Genomic DNA, 7,036 nt, shown 5'->3' with positions numbered 1-7,036 from the left:
ATATTTGAAATCTGTATGATATACATATAATTATGTTTTACGGGTATAGTAGTATAGTATTAAGCGGGGAGCACTCACTTCTGCATAACGCATAATGTGCAAGCATAAGAAAATAGACCAATCAATTTTCTTATGCTTACGTATTATGCGTTATGCAGAAGTGTGCGCTACCCGCTTTACGGGTAAGTGTCATGCATTATCATGCATTACCGCATTTGGACGCTTTGGACATAGCACGGAACAGAACCAAAAGATCGTGCACATAGCACGGATCAGAACCAATAGAGCGTGCACATAACGCGTTACCCATCAGAAATTTTCGTGGACATGGCTACGTAGTTCAATGTGCACGTTTTGTGCACATAGAAGCGCTCGTGGACGGGGACCACCTAAAACGCGGGCATGACCACTCTCATTCTTCTCTCTGTTAAGGGTGTTGCCTTTCGGCCCGCTTTGCTGGAATCCGGATGCTGCGTGTCCACGTCGTGGAGGCAGGGAGACCAAGACGGTGACGCGGTCATCGGCGGATCGACGACGGTTCATCGCGACAAAGGTTACGTGCACGCGACCACCTTGTTACGTGCACGTTTAAACAAAAAATTAAATTTAGATTTTATAAGATGTAATGAACATAAAGAAGAATTAAAATCTACTATAATTCAAAAAATTACAAAACTATTCTTATATACACAATTAATAGAATTTTATCTGGTCGTGATACTCGGCATATACCTACAAATATTATATTTAAGCAAGCTATCGAACATTGTAAAAAAAAAAGCAAAAACGATATATAAGAAAAATGTAAAAATTCTTTTATTAAATAATACTTATATTTATATCATAATATTTATATGTCAATACTTATATAAATTTATCCTACCCACATATTCTTATAAAAGTTGCAATTGTTAAGTTATAATTTAATAATAACTATTATGCTTTAATTAAACTAATGTTATTTTCTATTTTTAAGGCTTATAACTTTATAGTTGCAACTTATTTGTTTTCTTTTTTTTATTTAATTTTACAATTGCTTTTAGATTGCAGTCCATTTGACGCTACAAATGCTTTGAAGTTATTTTCTTCTTTTCTCTTCATTAAAAGAATGGAGAAGAGGAATGCTTCGAAGTACTTGTAGCGTCAAGTGGACCGCAGCCTTATTAAATATGCTGTATTAGAAGTACATCGGCCATATTGAATATTAATTCGTCTACGTATATTAGCCCAGGTGGCGTTCAAACACTGTTCCAAAGCAAACTATGGGAGTTGCTAATCTATTTATTAGTAATCTGTGGTCTTTTTCTCGTGAACCTTTGCCGTGTGCACATTGTTTTCGGAATCTCCCGGAATCGTGTATTGGGTGTTATATCGGACAAAGAGAAATCGTTCCCGGCTACGACCGTGATCCGTACAACAAGATTAATAATATATTATTGAAATTAGATGGTCTTTTCCCCTGCCGAACTGTCGTCGGGTCCACGTCGCGTATCCGAGTGATCCGTGAATAATCGTTCGACATCCGACGACTAGGGAAAGTATCCGGCCGCGATCGTTATCCGCAGGCTTAATTACAAGCTTATTAACATCCGGAAGTGAATATTTTTCGGAAATATATAGTTTTTTATACGAAAATCGCGAGTGAAGCGAGATGATGCAATCGGGACGTTACTCATTGTAATCCTGTACTTCGAGTACAAAATATATATTCTTGTTATTTGTTTTTATAAAAGCAATTGCAAGTCATCAATTACTCTCATTAATCCGAATCCCAGCAAAAGCTTTCCGAATCCGAAATACTAGTGCGCGACTTCGTAAAGGGCGTAGTCGACAACAACGCATTATCGCAGCGGAAGTGCGACGAAGCTGATGAGGATCGAGAGAAAGTATTTCACGACAACCGGAAGTCAACCATCAGGCTTATCAGCGTTCTTCGTAATTGCAGTTAAAACGAAGTGGCGACCGTTTATACGTACGAGTGAGTACATTTTAAGAAAATTATTCAACGCACAGACCCATGTCCGGTCACAGCCGAACGCCGAGCACACACCCGCCGCACACGCACACGGCTGTTCGCTGCTATGTGCGCGCGTCCGTGCCAGATATGGTGGGGGATATTGCACGCGGATATTCTTTTTCGCGGCGCCCGAAAATGCGGACGACTCTACACCACCTACACAGACCGTCAATGCCACCCTCCTTGCTCGCGGACCCCTTGCTCTAGTTGCACGGTTCTTCTCCCTTGCCCCTGCAGACCCGACTCCCATCGGGCATGGAGATACCCTGTTTCTCTAACCCCTCGGAGCTCCGCAAAGTGTGCAAGTTTCTAATTTGCACATTTTTTTTTAATATCATAGGATTATTCTGTTGATGCTATATGGCCACTTCACACAATATCCTTTGGAAATATTATTTAATGTTATATAATAATACTAGAATATTGTATTTAATGTTCTAAGATTATGCTTCGAATACTACTTAATATTAAATAATATCATGCGCTTATAGTGTAGATGAATAAAAAGTTAAGAAAGAATCCTGGATGCACATGTTAAGAATAATATTAAGGCAAAATATTCAGGCAAAAATTCCTGAGCATTGTTTTCTTATTGATTTTAAAAGTCCTCCAAACAAAATTTTTTTTTGTTTTTCTCCGATGTTCTCTCTCTTTCTTTCATATAGGTTTCTAACTCCATCTTTTACAGGTATAAAACCTGACCAGCTACCTGATCATAGACAATCTTCCAGAAAGAAATCCAGGCAGGTAGAAATAGAAGGCCAGTTTTAACTGCGAACGTTCTTGTCATCAGGACATTATGTACAACATAACATCTGATTATAAAAATGTATCTGACAAATCCAAGGAGCAATCGTATGGCAACTTTGATGATCTTCCTGTAAGTTTAAAATATTAAAAGAAGTCCATTTCTTGTAATAATATATATATTTATTAATAATATTTATTGTATAATATTTATTATAATGTTATAATTTCATGAATTGAAGTTTTATATTTTATCTTTTGCAGAATAAAATATTACTGAAAATATTGAAAAACTTTAGATGTGACGTCGTTATGCCGTATGAGCAGAGTAAAAAAATAAACGCTTTAATAACTTGACAAGGGACCCTGCTCTGTTTAAATGTTTAAATTTAAGAAATTTATAACCTATTAAATCGATCCGTATTATTAATACTTATAATAGTATTATACCTTATTTTGAATCCAGATGTCATTTTTTTAAAACAATTAGATCTAACATCAAGCGACATTTCTGTTGAAACTTTCGTAAAATTTCTTGATAATTGTGGCAGTCGTTTAACGCATTTACGATTAAGTAACTGCCCATTTGTTGATGACTCTGTCCTAGAAATAATTTCAAAAATATGCAAAAAATTGAAAGGTAAGTTTATAAATTAAATATGAATGTTAGGATTACAAATAAATTGTATGTAACTAATACATATATATTTTTTTTCTTTTTAGTATTAGATCTTAGTGATCTTATGGAGTGTGATCACCTAAACGAAGGATTTTCACATCTCGAAAATTTAGACTGTCTGGAAGATTTAAACTAAAGGGCACGTATATAGAAGTTGAAACTTTTTACAAAATACTGCAGAGGAATCACGGGATACGTAACTTAAATTTGGGTGGCCCTATATTTAGAATAAAGACTATTCTAATGGAATTAAAAAATTCGTGTCCAGAAGTGGAAAAATTAAATTTATCCCGCTGTCCTGTTACTCCGCGAGGAATTGATGCCCTCACAAAATTAAAAAATTTACGAAACCTTAAGATTTGTTGGATGTAAGTGTGCGCTAAATTTTCTATTAAAATATATAGGGTAAGTCGCGGAAGAAAATGCCAATAAGTCGAACATGCTACTTTGTTGAAATAATATGTTGTTTATTATTCGATAGATTGCAATGTTTTTTAGTTGTTAACGTGAGATTCTTTATACAGTGATTGAAACATGCAAGCATTTCCAATTTTATCGTGTTAAATAGGAAAAATCTAAAAAGACCTTTTCAAATCAAGTGGTGAGTGGACTTCTTATAATATTTTACTCTTATCTTTGTTAAAATTTTTTATCATTATTTTTCATTGAAAGTGGATCGACTTATTTAACATATTTTGAAACTACGTGAATTGACTGTCTCATAACCCGAATAGCCATTTCTTCTATGACAATGTGTGAAGAGTTAGAGGTAGCATCTTTTCCTCGTCATTAGGGTAAAATGCCAATTTTTTGCATTTTGGGATAAACATATAATCAAATTACAGCATTTTAATGATAACTTTTTTAGGGTGGCTATTTTCAGCACTGTTATGTAATAAAAGTTTAAGTATCATTTTACAAAAATTCCAAAACCATTATGACTATCGGTTTGTTCATATTTCTATAATAATTCTTAACTATAATATCTAGAATAATTCTTAACTGGCATCTTTCCCCGACTTATCATATATTATCATATTCTTTATCGAAATTTGTATATATTTACATCTCTTGCAAGCATCATGAAATGTTATATGTTATTTCTCTCTTTGTGATTGGAAAATTGTAATAATAATATAATAATCGTGATAAGCTCAAATGATTAGAAATAAAATATATATAACGAAAGAGCACAGAGCCGCAACAAGATGTTCGCGTTAAATTATGTTTAATTTTCTTTTTAATTTAAATAGATATTTTTCAATCATAATAACTACGCGCCGACTAATTGTCAGACTTGCAACACAGCTGTGATTAGAGTAAAATCCCCTCCCTCACCCTAATTAAATCATTTCGATTTAATTTTTTATGTTAAGCATTTAAATAATAATATACATACATGGCTTTTGTTGCAGAATCAATGGAGAACGCATAAGTTTAGTCGATAAGTCTACCATTTTCAAATTATTTTCTTCTTGTCAGCGGTTGAAAGAAATTAACAAAAAAATTGAAATCAGTGGGAACAAATCCAACGGTGGGAGTAACTACTGGATTTGATCCCACTATATACTATATATGTGTATATCTATATATAGATATAAATACTATTTGTACAACTATTTATATTTAATATTTTTTAGATAAGTAGTATAAATATAGTATATACATACATATATACATATAGGTATAGTATATGGTATATAGTGTAAAATCAATTCTAATTTACATTTTATATATTATCTTCGGCTATTTAACACGAGTTTTTATATGACATCAATATTTTAATTTGTCCTGGTATACTTAAATCGAGACTTAAATATACTTTGCGCAAAACATCAACGAGTTATATACGATAACGATAAGTTACTTTTTCAATAAGTAACGAATTTCGGTAACAAGTTACTTTTCAAACGTAACTTTCCCTGATATTATATTATTAATTAATATATTTTGATATTATATTATTAATTAATTATTTATTTATTTGAAATATATTATTATAATATATTTTTAAAATATATGTTGGGCCTATATACTTTGCCGAGTAATTAAGAGCTTCCGCACAAAACTCTCGTATAGTAATGTAGCGTAACGTAACGTAGATCAACGCACAAAAAACGTATAACGCTTTAACCGATACGTTTCCGTGTCTCTTGATCCGTACAAAATTACCTTTCTTAAAAAAAAGATAAAAAAAAGGCGCCACGTATAGTAGTGTATATGTTACCTCGAAAAAAAAAACAAAGTGGTAGTATTATACCTCGAAAAAACCTAATTAAGTAACAAGTGGTAGACATAATTTTTGTATCTCAAAAAATCTCGAAAGAACCTAAGCAGTAGTATCTTTATTTCCAAAAAAAATGATAACCCAAGTGATACACATTACAAAATTACATTACCTTATCAAAGAAGAGAATCGCGCTTTAATAAGTGATCTATTACAATTACAAAAAAGAAATGATATTAGATGATTGCATAAGTTTGTGCCCAATTTTCATAGTTGGCATTAAGTTATTGCGTAGCTAAGTTCAGATGATTTCGTTTGATAATTGTTGCCTGCACTGAATAGGTGACAGTGTCTTGTTTTACTTTAACGTCAGGCATTGTTCAGATAATGGTGATATTGAAATCTGCCAAACCACTTTTTGACTGTCCAGAGAGCAGGGAGCACGGTCCAAATAAACGCTCTGAATGTTTTTTTGTGCAGTGCCAACACTCACGCCTTTTCGAAATTCGTATAGCATTACATGCCGCAAATGCACCTTTTCATTCTCCATATTTAATAACTTTTCTTATGCACACACAAATGGATTTATCTGAACAATGCCTGACGCTAAAGTGAAACAAGACACTGTCACGTATTCAGTGCAGGCAACAATTACCAAACGAAACCATCTGAACTTAGCCACGCAATAATTTAATGCCAATTATGAAAATCGGGCACGAACTTATGCAATCATCCAATATCTCTTTAAATTGCTCTGAATTATTTTTATTTATTGTTGTCCTTATTTATTTAAAATTTTGAGATCTAGCAGCGCCAAGTTTTTTTTACAAGACAAATTTATGTATTTTAATAAAATATTGTTATTTTGATTTTGATACACGTCTGATGGCATAATCTGGCATATATGTGAAGTCATTTTGCGATCATTTTGCGATATATTAAATAAAATCAATACCTTAGTAATAATCTACAAATTCTCGATAAAATAGCACAACTCTTTGTAATAAATGCTCCATTGACGACTACTGGTGGCGGCAATGTCCAAGATGATACGTTCTGCTTTCTAAGCCCATTCTTGTCTCAATTCTTTACTAAGTTTATTTTCCTCCTCAGCCCTTTCCTCATACACGTACAAAAACACAAATTATGAGATAATCGGGATCATAAGAAGATTGTAAGAAATTACTTGTGGGTATCAGGATTCGTAAGATCTTCGCTCAATTTAACGGCGGCTTTTCTCTTGCATTTCGCGTGACCAACGGTACATGCCCATTTCGTGGCATCTAGCCTTACTTAGCATCTTTTTGATATCGTCATCATTAAGATTTCTTCGTATCTTATCTTCTGAAGAAGCTCATCGAAAATT

General features: G+C 33.3%; 1 long non-coding RNA gene across 4 annotated transcripts; it reads left to right on the top strand.

The window, feature by feature from the left end:
* The first annotated feature begins 1,287 nt into the window (after positions 1 to 1,287).
* On the top strand, positions 1,288 to 5,810 carry LOC143904821 (uncharacterized). Of its 4 annotated transcripts, none has more exons than XR_013259051.1 (6): positions 1,288 to 1,978; positions 2,706 to 2,897; positions 3,029 to 3,404; positions 3,488 to 3,811; positions 3,968 to 4,044; positions 4,859 to 5,810. It is a non-coding gene; the product is annotated as an uncharacterized LOC143904821 (long non-coding RNA). The 4 variants fall into 4 exon arrangements; XR_013259052.1 differs by having other exon boundaries at positions 3,925 to 4,044; XR_013259050.1 differs by lacking the exon at positions 3,968 to 4,044.
* Positions 5,811 to 7,036: the final 1,226 nt, after the last annotated feature.

The sequence above is a fragment of the Temnothorax americanus genome, unplaced genomic scaffold (genome assembly GCF_048541705.1).
Source record: "Temnothorax americanus isolate GAGA-0224 unplaced genomic scaffold, ASM4854170v1 Scaffold109, whole genome shotgun sequence".
Taxonomy (NCBI): Eukaryota; Metazoa; Arthropoda; class Insecta; order Hymenoptera; family Formicidae; genus Temnothorax; species Temnothorax americanus.
This window is presented reverse-complemented; position numbering and strand designations above follow the sequence as displayed.